This window comes from Corella eumyota, chromosome 6 (assembly GCF_963082875.1).
Source record: "Corella eumyota chromosome 6, kaCorEumy4.1, whole genome shotgun sequence".
In the NCBI taxonomy this organism is placed as follows: Eukaryota; Metazoa; Chordata; class Ascidiacea; order Phlebobranchia; family Corellidae; genus Corella; species Corella eumyota.
This window is the reverse complement of record NC_137495.1, coordinates 14,679,464-14,699,467: the sequence shown is the minus strand read 5'-3', so window position 1 is coordinate 14,699,467 and position 20,004 is coordinate 14,679,464. Positions and strand designations below refer to the sequence as shown.

General features: G+C 33.1%; 3 pseudogenes; all 3 read right to left on the bottom strand.

Annotated features, from left to right (window-relative positions):
* Nucleotides 1–656: 656 nt before the first annotated feature.
* Nucleotides 657–4,802, bottom strand: LOC145755944 (protein spinster homolog 1-like; annotated as a pseudogene).
* Nucleotides 4,803–7,377: 2,575 nt separating this feature from the next.
* Nucleotides 7,378–11,818, bottom strand: LOC145755943 (protein spinster homolog 1-like; annotated as a pseudogene).
* Nucleotides 11,819–14,393: 2,575 nt separating this feature from the next.
* On the bottom strand, nt 14,394–18,825 carry LOC145755941 (protein spinster homolog 1-like; annotated as a pseudogene).
* Nucleotides 18,826–20,004: the final 1,179 nt, after the last annotated feature.

Below are 20,004 nucleotides of genomic sequence, written 5' to 3'. Positions count from 1 at the left end.
GTATCATTTACAAGAACTAAAAACAATTTTACTAGCGCGGAAATAAAGCGCTGTAAAAGTTTATGGAAATCTATGTGGTTAAGGCATGTAGAGTGTTTATTTGTGACGTAAAATTAAATGTGACGTAATTACCGATCTGCCGATTTTGGACCTTGATCGGGTGATCGCAAAATACCTTCAAAAATCGGCGATTTACGATCACCATTTTGATCGGCACATCACTATTAATAATTTGCATTTTTGAAAAATAATCTTAAAAAATAGATGATATCAATTTTATAGTTCTCTAAAATTTTAAAAGAAGTAACAAAAACAAAATATATTTCAGAAATATAAAACAATAATAATTTCTCATAAAATATGGAGTAATTATAAAGTAAGGGAATACAAAATCTTAAAAGTAATAAAAACTGTAAAATTAACATTATTTAAATTTCTGTTTAGTTAATATAAATTAGAAAATAAAAACAGCAAGAATGGCAACAAATAATTTAGGAACTAAAATAACTCGCTAGTATAATATTAAAAATAACTTTAAAAAAATTTTTGCAAAAAAATTTCACTAATAAATATTTAATAAAATTAAAATATTGTCATGATAAAAATTTTTTAAATTTATAAATGTTTAAAATAATTCAAAAACTTTATTTTTTAATTTAAAGTTTTGTTTTATTAACTATCGCTTCACTTTCTTCACAATTATTCGCTTCAATGCTCATGTGCGGTGAACCACGCAGAAGAGAAATTTGAGTCAACAAAAAGAAAAAAGAACCTGAAATTAGAAAAAAGTTTTCGTAAAACTAACTAAAAAAAGGGTTTAAAAATCAAACTATATAAACCAATAAATTATTATTTAAAAAACTTGGCTTTGCTGCATGAGGTCCTGGGTTCGATTCCCACTGCTCTTGAGCTGTAACTTTATTGAGTAAGGTGCTATAAACGATATAAACTCCTGCTAAGCCAGCACTTAATCAGCAGCATAATTATCGAACAATTATAATATCCCAAACTGCCACAGGCAACTCGAGACTGGGTCAGGGTAACAAATATACCTCCATGTTTAGGTCGTAAAGTTGACCTTCCCACATCGAGGATAAACAGTTACAAAGAAAAAAAAAACTTACTAGCCAAGTGAAATCCTGGGTAAACGATGTACAGTGCTTCCCTGAAACCTAAAACTTTGATCATAGGTGGTACTATAAGAGGGGCATTCCCTCCGATATTATTGATTACAAAAATAAACATAGCGATCGCTGTCGCGCGTGACTGGGCAGGAAAGAACTCAACCAAAACAGTGAACAAAACTCCGAACCACATTTCCGCTGTGTTTTAAATAAAATTTGATTACAATAAAGTCATCTCGAAACTGGGTCGGGGTAACTGTTCTCTTAAAAAAATATGAAACTATTTACCGAATAAATAAGCTCCAAAGAGCGAAATAAAAGCATAAGGCGGAGAAAAGTAAAGAGTTCCCGCCGCTAGAGGGCAGGCTATTGCTTGACTAACGACCAAAACCCACAATCTTGTTCGTACACCTAAAAAAAATTGATTTAAAATTAAACCCCCAAAAAAATGGAATATTTCTAAATACAAATCTACAAAATTTTTGTTATATTAATAATACTGTCAATTTACACATAATGGGACATTTATATTAACCCCCTTATACCCTATCCCTTCAAAATTTTCAGATAATGCCATTTTCGAAAACTATTTTAGAAAAGTGTCCATTCAGTAAAATCGAATTTTTAATAATATGATCAAAATAAAGATTACAGTATTTAGAAGCGAGTAAATCGGACAAAATTCCACCAGTGATTATCCCAATCGTTCCACCAACGATAGAAGTTAAACTTATCCACAACCCCACCTCTGTGCCGGGGTAATATTGATCAAAATATAACTGACTGTTGTAAGACCAACAAAAACTTGCTGAAAAAATTAAAATTTGATTTAGATTTTGTTATCCTCGATGTGGGAAGGTTAACTTCATGACCTGAACATAGATGAATATTTGTTACCCCGACCCAGTCTCGAGTTGCCTGTGGCAGTTTAAGAGCAGAAGTGATCGAACCAAAGACGTCATGTAGTAAAGCAAAGTGATCTGACCACTACAGTATGCAGGGTGAGGTTTAAAGTTTGATTCCCAGTACCGGCATGTTGAAGCACCGACTAAGGATTTTATTCATAAATATAAAAACTCACCAGAATGTCTGAATGAAGCCCCAACCAGTAACAATAAGATAGTTGGAGATTTGATAAATAATTTGAAAGTTGTCAAAATTGATTTCAACACCGACTGCTTTTCTAAATAATAAAATTTATAGCCAGGTTTATAAATAGCTTAGTTAAAAATATAGTTTGCAAAATAGGCCAAATAACTTTTAAACATTTTTCCAAAATAAAGAGAAATTTTACGACAGACTTAAAAAATACAATTTTTATAATGAAAATGGCAGGATGGTGTAGTGGTAAGAACAGTTGCTACACCACACATAAGGTCGTGAGTTCAATCCCCACTGCTCTCATGCTGTAGCACCCTTAAGTAAGGTGTTATAAACGGTGTGAACACCTGCTGAGCCAACACTTAATCAGCAGATTAATTATCGGACAAATATATTGAATAATATCCCAAACTGCCAAAGTCAACTCTATGTTTAGGTCATGAGATCGACCTTCTCACCTCGAGGATAAAGAATTACAGAAAACGGGTTCATTTATTAAACATTTTATCAAAAGTATTAAATACCAAAGCCTGTCTCATATTTGTTATTCTCTTCAGCTTGTTCTATAATTTTACGTTCTGGTTCTTTGACAGAGAAATATAAAATAATCGCCATAATTATGCCTGGAGCTCCAGCTATAAAGTAACACCAACGCCAGCTCTAAGAAAAAATTGGTTAAAAATTAATTTAAATTAATTTTGTTTTTTTAGAGGTTGATTTGATAGAAAAACCTAAAAATAAATTGTTCAAAAAAAGGGTAGGCTACTACGTTATAAGAGAAGTGAGAATCGAACCCAGGTCCTCATGTAGTAAAGCCAAGTGTTCTGACTACTACACCGCACTGCCGGTCAAAAATATTTTCACCATTCCAAGAATGTTGGCGTCAGTCACATAATTTCCAACAGCAAATGCCAAACCATATCCAAAATAAATCCCAAATTTGAAAAAACTCATCGCAAAAGCTCAAACTTTCTGTGAGAAAATGTCGGCCACCAAACTTGAGGTAAGAGGAGTACAGGCCGATCTCTGAGAAAAAAGTTTTAGGTTTTTAAGAGAATTTATTATACATACAAAACAAAAAAATATGATATTATTAAGGTTTGTTAAGACCCTATAGCATAAGAGCAGTGGGAATTGAACACAGGACCTCATGTAGTGATGCCAAGTGCTCTTACCACTACACCATGCTTCACCCACAAATTAAGTTAAAAATATTAACTGGTACAAAAAATTTTTTTTTTTTTTGAAAAATATTTTTTTACTGAAACAAACTTTAAACTCACCCTGCCCCAAAGCCAACTCTCAGCAAAGCTAACAACCAATAAGTGTCGGCAAATCCGGTGGTAAAAGTCATTACCGAGTAAAAGAAAACACTTGCAGATAATATCTGGATTCTAAACCATAAAATAAAAAGAGTTTTATAAAAGTTAATTAAAAATTTAAATAATTAAAAAGCAAAATAAATAAAAAAAAAGTTTTAAGAGATTTTAGGTTTGCATAGAAAATGGAGTTACTGACATTTTACCAAAAACTATATGCCAAAACCACCATTTTACTAACAATAGCACATTTTCTATTAACTCTTTTTTACTCAATGAAAAATTCTCTTTAATTTCTAAAAAAAAATTTAGCAGCATAATTATCGGGCAATTAAAATCTATAATATCTCAAACTGTTGAAGGCAACTTGAGACTGGGTCGGAGTAAATGATGTTACTCTATGTTTATGTCGTGAAGTTGACCTTTCCACATTGAGGATAAATTAATAAAAAAAATAGTCGGTAATCAACCTGTTATATTTATCGCCAACAATTCCCATTACAACTCCCATAACAGTAAAAATGGCAATAAACATTGGACCAGCAAGAACTTGGTATTCTATTCCCTGGCCTGAGTAATTCCATTCACAATATATCGTTCCATTCAATCCCATGAGATTACATCTAAAAATTAAGATTATTAATAATTTACTTTGTTAGTTAGCATGTTGTAACATCCTTGAGTAAGACCTGAGATCCTGGGTTTGATTCCCGCTGCTGGCATAATGTAGCATCATTAGGTAAGACCTGAGATTCTGGGTTTGATTCCCACTGCTGGCATGTTGTAGCATCCTTAAGTAAGACATGAGATCCTGGGTTTGATTCCTACTACTAGCATGTTGTAGCATTCTTGAGTAAGACCTGCAATCCTGGGTTTGATTCCCACTGCTGGCATGTTGTAGCATCCTTAAGTAAGACCTGAGATGCTGGATTTGATTTCCACTGCTGGCATGTTGTAGCATCCTAAAGTAAGACCTGGGGTTCTTGAATTGATTCCCAATAAAATAATATTAGCATGCAAAATTAACAACTACTCACTGTGTTGAATTCTTCACATCTCTGCATTTTGTGTTTGACAGTTTTTCAACATTTATGTCCAAAGTCAAACAAGCCATGTCTCCAAAATGAACGTCCTGTGCCATTTCCTTTGAGGTGACACCGATCATAAAATGACCCAACTCCCCAAACCCATAACACAACATTAGGATTGTTATACAATACCAATGATACATGGGCTCCCCTTTAAATGTTTTAACCATTTTGAAATTGTTTTCCTGATGTTAAAGTAAACTGAATTTAGATTCTGTTAAAATATATTTTTACATTTATTAATTAGTGATGCGGAAAGGTCGACTTGACAACTTAAAAAAAAAGTTTATTCGGCCTTACTTAAGAGCGTTACAGCATGAAAGCCCAGTCTGGAAAGTAGGGCAGTTTTCGACAAGATCTCGTGCGTGCAAGCGTAAAAAAATGCGTGACCGCGTGTGCTCGCGTACCAAAATTTCCGGTTTAGGCGTGTACGCGTGATATGTTAGCGTTTTTAGACGTCAGTACTGCGCGTACACATTTTTTTAAGACACCAGGCGAGCAAAAAGCTAATTCCAGGCGTGCATATTTATTAATAAAAAAAATATTGTACGTGCACGCTGCCCTACTTTCCAGACTGGATGGAAGCAATGAGAATCGAACCCAGGACCTCATGTAGTGAAGCCAAGTGTTCTGACCACTACACCATGCTGCCATTATTAAAGTAGATATAATTTTAAAACTTAATACATAAAAATTGTTTGTTATTCGTTTAAATATTAATAAAATAATAAAAACATTATTTAGCAAAAAAGATTTAATTTATGCCTAAAATTTACTTAAAATTTTGTCCAGAATATATCAGCTAACGCAAACAATTTTGGCAAATATTACCAGACCATAACTTTTCTGATATTTTTAACTTAAATATATCTTAACATTTCTTTGTTTTTACTTTATAATTTGCTCGATTAATCTAAAAACATCTGTTTTTGGTCTGTTTACAAAATCACATTTCCTCAACGCGATGTCAACAAAAAGTTGAAGTAGTTACTCATATGCGGCGTACGAAAAATGTCACCACTTTTTAAATATTCATTGCAAGAAAGTGGACTTTATAGGATCCAATGTATAATGCTATACATTTGACCCTAGTGCGAGTTGAAATGAGTTCAACGGGTTGCATAATCAAAAGAGAATTATTTGTGATTAAATACGTTCTGATTCTTTGGAGAAACAATAAACTCAAATGGCACGGGCAGCGGCGATAATTAACAATACATTTCTCTTCGTTAAATCACCTGCCCAAACGCCAAAAACAGAATATTCTCAAACGCACGAACAGATGGTAATCAATGTTCAACAAAAACTGTCAATAAAACCCATCTAAAATCATGAACAGAACAACATTTTAATCAGCGCCTTTTTGGTGCTATAAAGAACAAACCAAGAAAAGGATTAAACCCAAAGCAGCCCTCGACTCATTAAAAACTCGTACGTCAATCACCACCCGTCAGGCACAACAACATTTCGGGTATATAAACCCAAAAATATTCCAAAATAATAACGAGATAAATAAAATATTGTCCGACGGCTGCGGCGAAAAAAGGGGAAAAATTGGTATCTGAGAAACTTGAGATGCAGTAGAATAATTGATCTAGGTTACTTAGATGCAGTAGAATAATTACTGATCTAGGTTACTTAGTATACCGGTCTCTACCCGGACGTAGACCCGCAGCCATGACATTATATGGCACAGTTATCGTATAATGTTAGTTGTACAAATATTGTATTTAGTAACAAGTTTAACGCCCTTTTATAGAGTAATGTAACTTTTATTGTAAATGTATAAAGTTAGATGTATTATGTAGTTTTATTTAGCGTTTTTCACGTTTGTTTGTTGTTTTAATATAATCCGTCACCACAAGAGTTATTAGTGATCTTACAACAGATAAACAATTTAGTTTAGCGGTAATACATAAATTAACCTTCCGATCAGGAGTCTTAGACATTACCAAACCAATTAATAACCAGTTTATAATAATGATAGATATAAGTTTGATAATATTAAACTGTTATAATTAAATAATTGACAACAAGTCCTACAACACTTTTACTTATTCACACGTTTGTTTAAATATTTAACCGTAATATTCAGTATCATTTACAAGAACTAAAAACAATTTTACTAGCGCGGAAATAAAGCGCTGTAAAAGTTTATGGAAATCTATGTGGTTAAGGCATGTGCGTGTTTATTTGTGACGTAAAATTAAATGTGACGTAATTACCGATCTGCCGATTTTGGACCTTGATCGGGTGATCGCAAAATACCTTCAAAAATCGGCGATTTACGATCACCATTTTGATCGGCACATCACTATTAATAATTTGCATTTTTGAAAAATAATCTTAAAAAATAGATGATATCAATTTTATAGTTTTCTAAAATTTTAAAAGAAGTAACAAAAACAAAATATATTTCAGAAATATAAAACAATAATAATTTCTCATAAAATATGGAGTAATTATAAAGTAAGGGAATACAAAATCCTAAAAGTAATAAAAACTGTAAAATTAACATTATTTAAATTTCTGTTTAGTTAATATAAATTAGAAAATAAAAACAGCATGGCAACAAATAATTTAGGAACTAAAATAACTCGCTAGTATAATATTAAAAATAACTTTAAAAAAATTTTTGCAAAAAAATTTCACTAATAAATATTTAATAAAATTAAAATATTGTCATGATAAAAATTTTTTAAATTTATAAATGTTTAAAATAATTCAAAAACTTTATTTTTTAATTTAAAGTTTTGTTTTATTAACTATCGCTTCACTTTCTTCACAATTATTCGCTTCAATGCTCATGTGCGGTGAACCACGCAGAAGAGAAATTTGAGTCAACAAAAAGAAAAAAGAACCTGAAATTAGAAAAAAGTTTTCGTAAAACTAACTAAAAAAAGGGTTTAAAAATCAAACTATATAAACCAATAAATTATTATTTAAAAAACTTGGCTTTGCTGCATGAGGTCCTGGGTTCGATTCCCACTGCTCTTGAGCTGTAACTTTATTGAGTAAGGTGCTATAAACGATATAAACTCCTGCTAAGCCAGCACTTAATCAGCAGCATAATTATCGAACAATTATAATATCCCAAACTGCCACAGGCAACTCGAGACTGGGTCAGGGTAACAAATATACCTCCATGTTTAGGTCGTAAAGTTGACCTTCCCACATCGAGGATAAACAGTTACAAAGAAAAAAAAAACTTACTAGCCAAGTAAAATCCTGGGTAAACGATGTACAGTGCTTCCCTGAAACCTAAAACTTTGATCATAGGTGGTACTATAAGAGGGGCATTCCCTCCGATATTATTGATTACAAAAATAAACATAGCGATCGCTGTCGCGCGTGACTGGGCAGGAAAGAACTCAACCAAAACAGTGAACAAAACTCCGAACCACATTTCCGCTGTGTTTTAAATAAAATTTGATTACAATAAAGTCATCTCGAAACTGGGTCGGGGTAACTGTTCTCTTAAAAAAATATGAAACTATTTACCGAATAAATAAGCTCCAAAGAGCGAAATAAAAGCATAAGGCGGAGAAAAGTAAAGAGTTCCCGCCGCTAGAGGGCAGGCTATTGCTTGACAAACGACCAAAACCCACAATCTTGTTCGTACACCTAAAAAAAATTGATTTAAAATTAAACCCCCAAAAAAATGGAATATTTCTAAATACAAATCTACAAAATTTTTGTTATATTAATAATACTGTCAATTTACACATAATGGGACATTTATATTAACCCCCTTATACCCTATCCCTTCTCTGAAAATAAAACTGTTTTATTGTACTTATTTATCTTTAACGTGGGAAGGTCGAATGCACAACCTAAACATAGAGTAACATCAGTTACCCCGACCCGGTCTCAAGTTGACAGTTTGGGATATTATAATTGCTCAATAATTAAGCTGCTGATTAAGTGCTGGCTCAGCAGAAGTTAATATCGTTTATAGCACCTTACTTAAGGGCTCTACAGCATGGAAGCAGTGGGGATCGAACAACAGAACTTATGTAGTAAAGACAAGGGTTTTGACCACTACACCATGCTGCCAACCTTCAATTTATGTCAAAATTTTCAGATAATGCCATTTTCGAAAACTATTTTAGAAAAGTGTCCATTCAGTAAAATCGAATTTTTAATAATATGATCAAAATAAAGATTACAGTATTTAGAAGCGAGTAAATCGGACAAAATTCCACCAGTGATTATCCCAATCGTTCCACCAACGATGGAAGTTAAACTCATCCACAACCCCACCTCTGTGCCGGGGTAATATTGATCAAAATATAACTGACTGTTGTAAGACCAACAAAAACTTGCTGAAAAAATTAAAATTTGATTTAGATTTTGTTATCCTCGATGTGGGAAGGTTAACTTCATGACCTGAACATAGATGAATATTTGTTACCCCGACCCAGTCTCGAGTTGCCTGTGGCAGTTTAAGAGCAGAAGTGATCGAACCAAAGACGTCATGTAGTAAAGCAAAGTGATCTGACCACTACAGTATGCAGGGTGAGGTTTAAAGTTTGATTCCCAGTACCGGCATGTTGAAGCACCGACTAAGGATTTTATTCATAAATATAAAAACTCACCAGAATGTCTGAATGAAGCCCCAACCAGTAACAATAAGATAGTTGGAGATTTGATAAATAATTTGAAAGTTGTCAAAATTGATTTCAACACCGACTGCTTTTCTAAATAATAAAATTTATAGCCAGGTTTATAAATAGCTTAGTTAAAAATATAGTTTGCAAAATAGGCCAAATAACTTTTAAACATTTTTCCAAAATAAAGAGAAATTTTACGACAGACTTAAAAAATACAATTTTTATAATGAAAACGGCAGCATGGTGTAGTGGTAAGAACAGTTGCTACACCACACATAAGGTCGTGAGTTCAATCCCCACTGCTCTTATGCTGTAGCACCCTTAAGTAAGGTGTTATAAACGGTGTGAACACCTGCTGAGCCAACACTTAATCAGCAGATTAATTATCGGACAAATATATTGAATAATATCCCAAACTGCCAAAGTCAACTCTATGTTTAGGTCGTGAGATCGATCGAATTACAGAAAACGGGTTCATTTATTAAACATTTTATCAAAAGTATTAAATACCAAAGCCTGTCTCATATTTGTTATTCTCTTCAGCTTGTTCTATAATTTTACGTTCTGGTTCTTTGACAGAGAAATATAAAATAATCGCCATAATTATGCCTGGAGCTCCAGCTATAAAGTAACACCAACGCCAGCTCTAAGAAAAAATTGGTTAAAAATTAATTTAAATTAATTTTGTTTTTTTAGAGGTTGATTTGATAGAAAAACCTAAAAATAAATTGTTCAAAAAAAGGGTAGGCTACTACGTTATAACAGAAGTGGGAATCGAACCCAGGTCCTCATGTAGTAAAGCCAAGTGTTCTGACTACTACACCGCACTGCCGGTCAAAAATATTTTCACCATTCCAAGAATGTTGGCGTCAGTCACATAATTTCCAACAGCAAATGCCAAACCATATCCAAAATAAATCCCAAAGTTGAAAAAACTCATCGCAAAAGCTCAAACTTTCTGTGAGAAAATGTCGGCCACCAAACTTGAGGTAAGAGGAGTACAGGCCGATCTCTGAGAAAAAAGTTTTAGGTTTTTAAGAGAATTTATTATACATACAAAACAAAAAAATATGATATTATTAAGGTTTGTTAAGACCCTATAGCATAAGAGCAGTGGGAATTGAACACAGGACCTCATGTAGTGATGCCAAGTGCTCTTACCACTACACCATGCTTCACCCACAAATTAAGTTAAAAATATTAACTGGTACAAAAAATTTTTTTTTTTTTTGAAAAATATTTTTTTACTGAAACAAACTTTAAACTCACCCTGCCCCAAAGCCAACTCTCAGCAAAGCTAACAACCAATAAGTGTCGGCAAATCCAGTGGTAAAAGTCATTACTGAGTAAAAGAAAACACTTGCAGATAATATCTGGATTCTAAACCATAAAATAAAAAGAGTTTTATAAAAGTTAATTAAAAATTTAAATAATTAAAAAGCAAAATAAATAAAAAAAAAGTTTTAAGAGATTTTAGGTTTGCATAGAAAATGGAGTTACTGACATTTTACCAAAAACTATATGCCCAAAACCACCATTTTACTAACAATAGCACATTTTCTATTAACTCTTTTTTACTCAATGAAAAATTCTCTTTAATTTCTAAAAAAAAATTTATCCTCATAGCTCTCATGCTGTTGCGCTATAAACAGTTTAAACTCCTGCTAAGCCAACACTTAATCAGCAGCATAATTATCGGGCAATTAAAATCTATAATATCTCAAACTGTTGAAGGCAACTTGAGACTGGGTCGGAGTAAATGATGTTACTCTATGTTTATGTCGTGAAGTTGACCTTTCCACATTGAGGATAAATTAATAAAAAAAATAGTCGGTAATCAACCTGTTATATTTATCGCCAACAATTCCCATTACAACTCCCATAACAGTAAAAATGGCAATAAACATTGGACCAGCAAGAACTTGGTATTCTATTCCCTGGCCTGAGTAATTCCATTCACAATATATCGTTCCATTCAATCCCATGAGATTACATCTAAAAATTAAGATTATTAATAATTTACTTTGTTAGTTAGCATGTTGTAACATCCTTGAGTAAGACCTGAGATCCTGGGTTTGATTCCCACTGCTGGCATGTTGTAGCATCCTTAAGTAAGACATGAGATCCTGGGTTTGATTCCTACTACTAGCATGTTGTAGCATTCTTGAGTAAGACCTGCAATCCTGGGTTTGATTCCCACTGCTGGCATGTTGTAGCATCCTTAAGTAAGACCTGAGATGCTGGATTTGATTTCCACTGCTGGCATGTTGTAGCATCCTTAAGTAAGACCTGGGGTTCTTGAATTGATTCCCAATAAAATAATATTAGCATGCAAAATTAACAACTACTCACTGCGTTGAATTCTTCACATCTCTGCATTTTGTGTTTGACAGTTTTTCAACATTTATGTCCAAAGTCAAACAAGCCATGTCTCCAAAATGAACGTCCTGTGCCATTTCCTTTGAGGTGACACCGATCATAAAATGACCCAACTCCCCAAACCCATAACACAACATTAGGATTGTTATACAATACCAATGATACATGGGCTCCCCTTTAAATGTTTTAACCATTTTGAAATTGTTTTCCTGATGTTAAAGTAAACTGAATTTAAATTCTGTTAAAATATATTTTTACATTTATTAATTAGTGATGCGGAAAGGTCGACTTGACAACTTAAAAAAAAAGTTTATTCGGCCTTACTTAAGAGCGTTACAGCATGAAAGCCCAGTCTGGAAAGTAGGGCAGTTTTCGACAAGATCTCGTGCATGCAAGCGTAAAAAAATGCGTGACCGCGTGTGCTCGCGTACCAAAATTTCCGGTTTAGGCGTGTACGCGTGATATGTTAGCGTTTTTAGACGTCAGTACTGCGCGTACACATTTTTTTAAGACACCAGGCGAGCAAAAAGCTAATTCCAGGCGTGCATATTTATTAATAAAAAAAATATTGTACGTGCACGCTGCCCTACTTTCCAGACTGGATGGAAGCAATGAGAATCGAACCCAGGACCTCATGTAGTGAAGCCAAGTGTTCTGACCACTACACCATGCTGCCATTATTAAAGTAGATATAATTTTAAAACTTAATACATAAAAATTGTTTGTTATTCGTTTAAATATTAATAAAATAATAAAAACATTATTTAGCAAAAAAGATTTAATTTATGCCTAAAATTTACTTAAAATTTTGTCCAGAATATATCAGCTAACGCAAACAATTTTGGCAAATATTACCAGACCATAACTTTTCTGATTTTTTTAACTTAAATATATCTTAACATTTCTTTGTTTTTACTTTATAATTTGCTCGATTAATCTAAAAACATCTGTTTTTGGTCTGTTTACAAAATCACATTTCCTCAACGCGATGTCAACAAAAAGTTGAAGTAGTTACTCATATGCGGCGTACGAAAAATGTCACCACTTTTTAAATATTCATTGCAAGAAAGTGGACTTTATAGGATCCAATGTATAATGCTATACATTTGACCCTAGTGCGAGTTGAAATGAGTTCAACGGGTTGCATAATCAAAAGAGAATTATTTGTGATTAAATACGTTCTGATTCTTTGGAGAAACAATAAACTCAAATGGCACGGGCAGCGGCGATAATTAACAATACATTTCTCTTCGTTAAATCACCTGCCCAAACGCCAAAAACAGAATATTCTCAAACGCACGAACAGATGGTAATCAATGTTCAACAAAAACTGTCAATAAAACCCATCTAAAATCATGAACAGAACAACATTTTAATCAGCGCCTTTTTGGTGCTATAAAGAACAAACCAAGAAAAGGATTAAACCCAAAGCAGCCCTCGACTCATTAAAAACTCGTACGTCAATCACCACCCGTCAGGCACAACAACATTTCGGGTATATAAACCCAAAAATATTCCAAAATAATAACGAGATAAATAAAATATTGTCCGACGGCTGCGGCGAAAAAAGGGGAAAAATTGGTATCTGAGAAACTTGAGATGCAGTAGAATAATTGATCTAGGTTACTTAGATGCAGTAGAATAATTACTGATCTAGGTTACTTAGTATACCGGTCTCTACCCGGACGTAGACCCGCAGCCATGACATTATATGGCACAGTTATCGTATAATGTTAGTTGTACAAATATTGTATTTAGTAACAAGTTTAACGCCCTTTTATAGAGTAATGTAACTTTTATTGTAAATGTATAAAGTTAGATGTATTATGTAGTTTTATTTAGCGTTTTTCACGTTTGTTTGTTGTTTTAATATAATCCGTCACCACAAGAGTTATTAGTGATCTTACAACAGATAAACAATTTAGTTTAGCGGTAATACATAAATTAACCTTCCGATCAGGAGTCTTAGACATTACCAAACCAATTAATAACCAGTTTATAATAATGATAGATATAAGTTTGATAATATTAAACTGTTATAATTAAATAATTGACAACAAGTCCTACAACACTTTTACTTATTCACACGTTTGTTTAAATATTTAACCGTAATATTCAGTATCATTTACAAGAACTAAAAACAATTTTACTAGCGCGGAAATAAAGCGCTGTAAAAGTTTATGGAAATCTATGTGGTTAAGGCATGTGCGTGTTTATTTGTGACGTAAAATTAAATGTGACGTAATTACCGATCTGCCGATTTTGGACCTTGATCGGGTGATCGCAAAATACCTTCAAAAATCGGCGATTTACGATCACCATTTTGATCGGCACATCACTATTAATAATTTGCATTTTTGAAAAATAATCTTAAAAAATAGATGATATCAATTTTATAGTTCTCTAAAATTTTAAAAGAAGTAACAAAAACAAAATATATTTCAGAAATATAAAACAATAATAATTTCTCATAAAATATGGAGTAATTATAAAGTAAGGGAATACAAAATCCTAAAAGTAATAAAAACTGTAAAATTAACATTATTTAAATTTCTGTTTAGTTAATATAAATTAGAAAATAAAAACAGCATGGCAACAAATAATTTAGGAACTAAAATAACTCGCTAGTATAATATTAAAAATAACTTTAAAAAAATTTTTGCAAAAAAATTTCACTAATAAATATTTAATAAAATTAAAATATTGTCATGATAAAAATTTTTTAAATTTATAAATGTTTAAAATAATTCAAAAACTTTATTTTTTAATTTAAAGTTTTGTTTTATTAACTATCGCTTCACTTTCTTCACAATTATTCGCTTCAATGCTCATGTGCGGTGAACCACGCAGAAGAGAAATTTGAGTCAACAAAAAGAAAAAAGAACCTGAAATTAGAAAAAAGTTTTCGTAAAACTAACTAAAAAAAGGGTTTAAAAATCAAACTATATAAACCAATAAATTATTATTTAAAAAACTTGGCTTTGCTGCATGAGGTCCTGGGTTCGATTCCCACTGCTCTTGAGCTGTAACTTTATTGAGTAAGGTGCTATAAACGATATAAACTCCTGCTAAGCCAGCACTTAATCAGCAGCATAATTATCGAACAATTATAATATCCCAAACTGCCACAGGCAACTCGAGACTGGGTCAGGGTAACAAATATACCTCCATGTTTAGGTCGTAAAGTTGACCTTCCCACATCGAGGATAAACAGTTACAAAGAAAAAAAAAACTTACTAGCCAAGTGAAATCCTGGGTAAACGATGTACAGTGCTTCCCTGAAACCTAAAACTTTGATCATAGGTGGTACTATAAGAGGGGCATTCCCTCCGATATTATTGATTACAAAAATAAACATAGCGATCGCTGTCGCGCGTGACTGGGCAGGAAAGAACTCAACCAAAACAGTGAACAAAACTCCGAACCACATTTCCGCTGTGTTTTAAATAAAATTTGATTACAATAAAGTCATCTCGAAACTGGGTCGGGGTAACTGTTCTCTTAAAAAAATATGAAACTATTTACCGAATAAATAAGCTCCAAAGAGCGAAATAAAAGCATAAGGCGGAGAAAAGTAAAGAGTTCCCGCCGCTAGAGGGCAGGCTATTGCTTGACAAACGACCAAAACCCACAATCTTGTTCGTACACCTAAAAAAAATTGATTTAAAATTAAACCCCCAAAAAAATGGAATATTTCTAAATACAAATCTACAAAATTTTTGTTATATTAATAATACTGTCAATTTACACATAATGGGACATTTATATTAACCCCCTTATACCCTATCCCTTCTCTGAAAATAAAACTGTTTTATTGTACTTATTTATCTTTAACGTGGGAAGGTCGAATGCACAACCTAAACATAGAGTAACATCAGTTACCCCGACCCGGTCTCAAGTTGACAGTTTGGGATATTATAATTGCTCAATAATTAAGCTGCTGATTAAGTGCTGGCTCAGCAGAAGTTAATATCGTTTATAGCACCTTACTTAAGGGCTCTACAGCATGGAAGCAGTGGGGATCGAACAACAGAACTTATGTAGTAAAGACAAGGGTTTTGACCACTACACCATGCTGCCAACCTTCAATTTATGTCAAAATTTTCAGATAATGCCATTTTCGAAAACTATTTTAGAAAAGTGTCCATTCAGTAAAATCGAATTTTTAATAATATGATCAAAATAAAGATTACAGTATTTAGAAGCGAGTAAATCGGACAAAATTCCACCAGTGATTATCCCAATCGTTCCACCAACGATGGAAGTTAAACTCATCCACAACCCCACCTCTGTGCCGGGGTAATATTGATCAAAATATAACTGACTGTTGTAAGACCAACAAAAACTTGCTGAAAAAATTAAAATTTGATTTAGATTTTGTTATCCTCGATGTGGGAAGGTTAACTTCATGACCTGAACATAGATGAATATTTGTTACCCCGACCCAGTCTCGAGTTGCCTGTGGCAGTTTAAGAGCAGAAGTGATCGAACCAAAGACGTCATGTAGTAAAGCAAAGTGATCTGACCACTACAGTATGCAGGGTGAGGTTTAAAGTTTGATTCCCAGTACCGGCATGTTGAAGCACCGACTAAGGATTTTATTCATAAATATAAAAACTCACCAGAATGTCTGAATGAAGCCCCAACCAGTAACAATAAGATAGTTGGAGATTTGATAAATAATTTGAAAGTTGTCAAAATTGATTTCAACACCGACTGCTTTTCTAAATAATAAAATTTATAGCCAGGTTTATAAATAGCTTAGTTAAAAATATAGTTTGCAAAATAGGCCAAATAACTTTTAAACATTTTTCCAAAATAAAGAGAAATTTTACGACAGACTTAAAAAATACAATTTTTATAATGAAAACGGCAGCATGGTGTAGTGGTAAGAACAGTTGCTACACCACACATAAGGTCGTGAGTTCAATCCCCACTGCTCTTATGCTGTAGCACCCTTAAGTAAGGTGTTATAAACGGTGTGAACACCTGCTGAGCCAACACTTAATCAGCAGATTAATTATCGGACAAATATATTGAATAATATCCCAAACTGCCAAAGTCAACTCTATGTTTAGGTCGTGAGATCGATCGAATTACAGAAAACGGGTTCATTTATTAAACATTTTATCAAAAGTATTAAATACCAAAGCCTGTCTCATATTTGTTATTCTCTTCAGCTTGTTCTATAATTTTACGTTCTGGTTCTTTGACAGAGAAATATAAAATAATCGCCATAATTATGCCTGGAGCTCCAGCTATAAAGTAACACCAACGCCAGCTCTAAGAAAAAATTGGTTAAAAATTAATTTAAATTAATTTTGTTTTTTTAGAGGTTGATTTGATAGAAAAACCTAAAAATAAATTGTTCAAAAAAAGGGTAGGCTACTACGTTATAACAGAAGTGGGAATCGAACCCAGGTCCTCATGTAGTAAAGCCAAGTGTTCTGACTACTACACCGCACTGCCGGTCAAAAATATTTTCACCATTCCAAGAATGTTGGCGTCAGTCACATAATTTCCAACAGCAAATGCCAAACCATATCCAAAATAAATCCCAAAGTTGAAAAAACTCATCGCAAAAGCTCAAACTTTCTGTGAGAAAATGTCGGCCACCAAACTTGAGGTAAGAGGAGTACAGGCCGATCTCTGAGAAAAAAGTTTTAGGTTTTTAAGAGAATTTATTATACATACAAAACAAAAAAATATGATATTATTAAGGTTTGTTAAGACCCTATAGCATAAGAGCAGTGGGAATTGAACACAGGACCTCATGTAGTGATGCCAAGTGCTCTTACCACTACACCATGCTTCACCCACAAATTAAGTTAAAAATATTAACTGGTACAAAAAATTTTTTTTTTTTTTGAAAAATATTTTTTTACTGAAACAAACTTTAAACTCACCCTGCCCCGAAGCCAACTCTCAGCAAAGCTAACAACCAATAAGTGTCGGCAAATCCGGTGGTAAAAGTCATTACTGAGTAAAAGAAAACACTTGCAGATAATATCTGGATTCTAAACCATAAAATAAAAAGAGTTTTATAAAAGTTAATTAAAAATTTAAATAATTAAAAAGCAAAATAAATAAAAAAAAAGTTTTAAGAGATTTTAGGTTTGCATAGAAAATGGAGTTACTGACATTTTACCAAAAACTATATGCCCAAAACCACCATTTTACTAACAATAGCACATTTTCTATTAACTCTTTTGTACTCAATGAAAAATTCTCTTTAATTTCTAAAAAAAAATTTAGCAGCATAATTATCGGGCAATTAAAATCTATAATATCTCAAACTGTTGAAGGCAACTTGAGACTGGGTCGGAGTAAATGATGTTACTCTATGTTTATGTCGTGAAGTTGACCTTTCCACATTGAGGATAAATTAATAAAAAAAATAGTCGGTAATCAACCTGTTATATTTATCGCCAACAATTCCCATTACAACTCCCATAACAGTAAAAATGGCAATAAACATTGGACCAGCAAGAACTTGGTATTCTATTCCCTGGCCTGAGTAATTCCATTCACAATATATCGTTCCATTCAATCCCATGAGATTACATCTAAAAATTAAGATTATTAATAATTTACTTTGTTAGTTAGCATGTTGTAACATCCTTGAGTAAGACCTGAGATCCTGGGTTTGATTCCCGCTGCTGGCATAATGTAGCATCATTAGGTAAGACCTGAGATTCTGGGTTTGATTCCCACTGCTGGCATGTTGTAGCATCCTTAAGTAAGACATGAGATCCTGGGTTTGATTCCTACTACTAGCATGTTGTAGCATTCTTGAGTAAGACCTGCAATCCTGGGTTTGATTCCCACTGCTGGCATGTTGTAGCATCCTTAAGTAAGACCTGAGATGCTGGATTTGATTTCCACTGCTGGCATGTTGTAGCATCCTTAAGTAAGACCTGGGGTTCTTGAATTGATTCCCAATAAAATAATATTAGCATGCAAAATTAACAACTACTCACTGCGTTGAATTCTTCACATCTCTGCATTTTGTGTTTGACAGTTTTTCAACATTTATGTCCAAAGTCAAACAAGCCATGTCTCCAAAATGAACGTCCTGTGCCATTTCCTTTGAGGTGACACCGATCATAAAATGACCCAACTCCCCAAACCCATAACACAACATTAGGATTGTTATACAATACCAATGATACATGGGCTCCCCTTTAAATGTTTTAACCATTTTGAAATTGTTTTCCTGATGTTAAAGTAAACTGAATTTAAATTCTGTTAAAATATATTTTTACATTTATTAATTAGTGATGCGGAAAGGTCGACTTGACAACTTAAAAAAAAAGTTTATTCGGCCTTACTTAAGAGCGTTACAGCATGAAAGCCCAGTCTGGAAAGTAGGGCAGTTTTCGACAAGATCTCGTGCATGCAAGCGTAAAAAAATGCGTGACCGCGTGTGCTCGCGTACCAAAATTTCCGGTTTAGGCGTGTACGCGTGATATGTTAGCGTTTTTAGACGTCAGTACTGCGCGTACACATTTTTTTAAGACACCAGGCGAGCAAAAAGCTAATTCCAGGCGTGCATATTTATTAATAAAAAAAATATTGTACGTGCACGCTGCCCTACTTTCCAGACTGGATGGAAGCAATGAGAATCGAACCCAGGACCTCATGTAGTGAAGCCAAGTGTTCTGACCACTACACCATGCTGCCATTATTAAAGTAGATATAATTTTAAAACTTAATACATAAAAATTGTTTGTTATTCGTTTAAATATTAATAAAATAATAAAAACATTATTTAGCAAAAAAGATTTAATTTATGCCTAAAATTTACTTAAAATTTTGTCCAGAATATATCAGCTAACGCAAACAATTTTGGCAAATATTACCAGACCATAACTTTTCTGATTTTTTTAACTTAAATATATCTTAACATTTCTTTGTTTTTACTTTATAATTTGCTCGATTAATCTAAAAACATCTGTTTTTGGTCTGTTTACAAAATCACATTTCCTCAACGCGATGTCAACAAAAAGTTGAAGTAGTTACTCATATGCGGCGTACGAAAAATGTCACCACTTTTTAAATATTCATTGCAAGAAAGTGGACTTTATAGGATCCAATGTATAATGCTATACATTTGACCCTAGTGCGAGTTGAAATGAGTTCAACGGGTTGCATAATCAAAAGAGAATTATTTGTGATTAAATACGTTCTGATTCTTTGGAGAAACAATAAACTCAAATGGCACGGGCAGCGGCGATAATTAACAATACATTTCTCTTCGTTAAATCACCTGCCCAAACGCCAAAAACAGAATATTCTCAAACGCACGAACAGATGGTAATCAATGTTCAACAAAAACTGTCAATAAAACCCATCTAAAATCATGAACAGAACAACATTT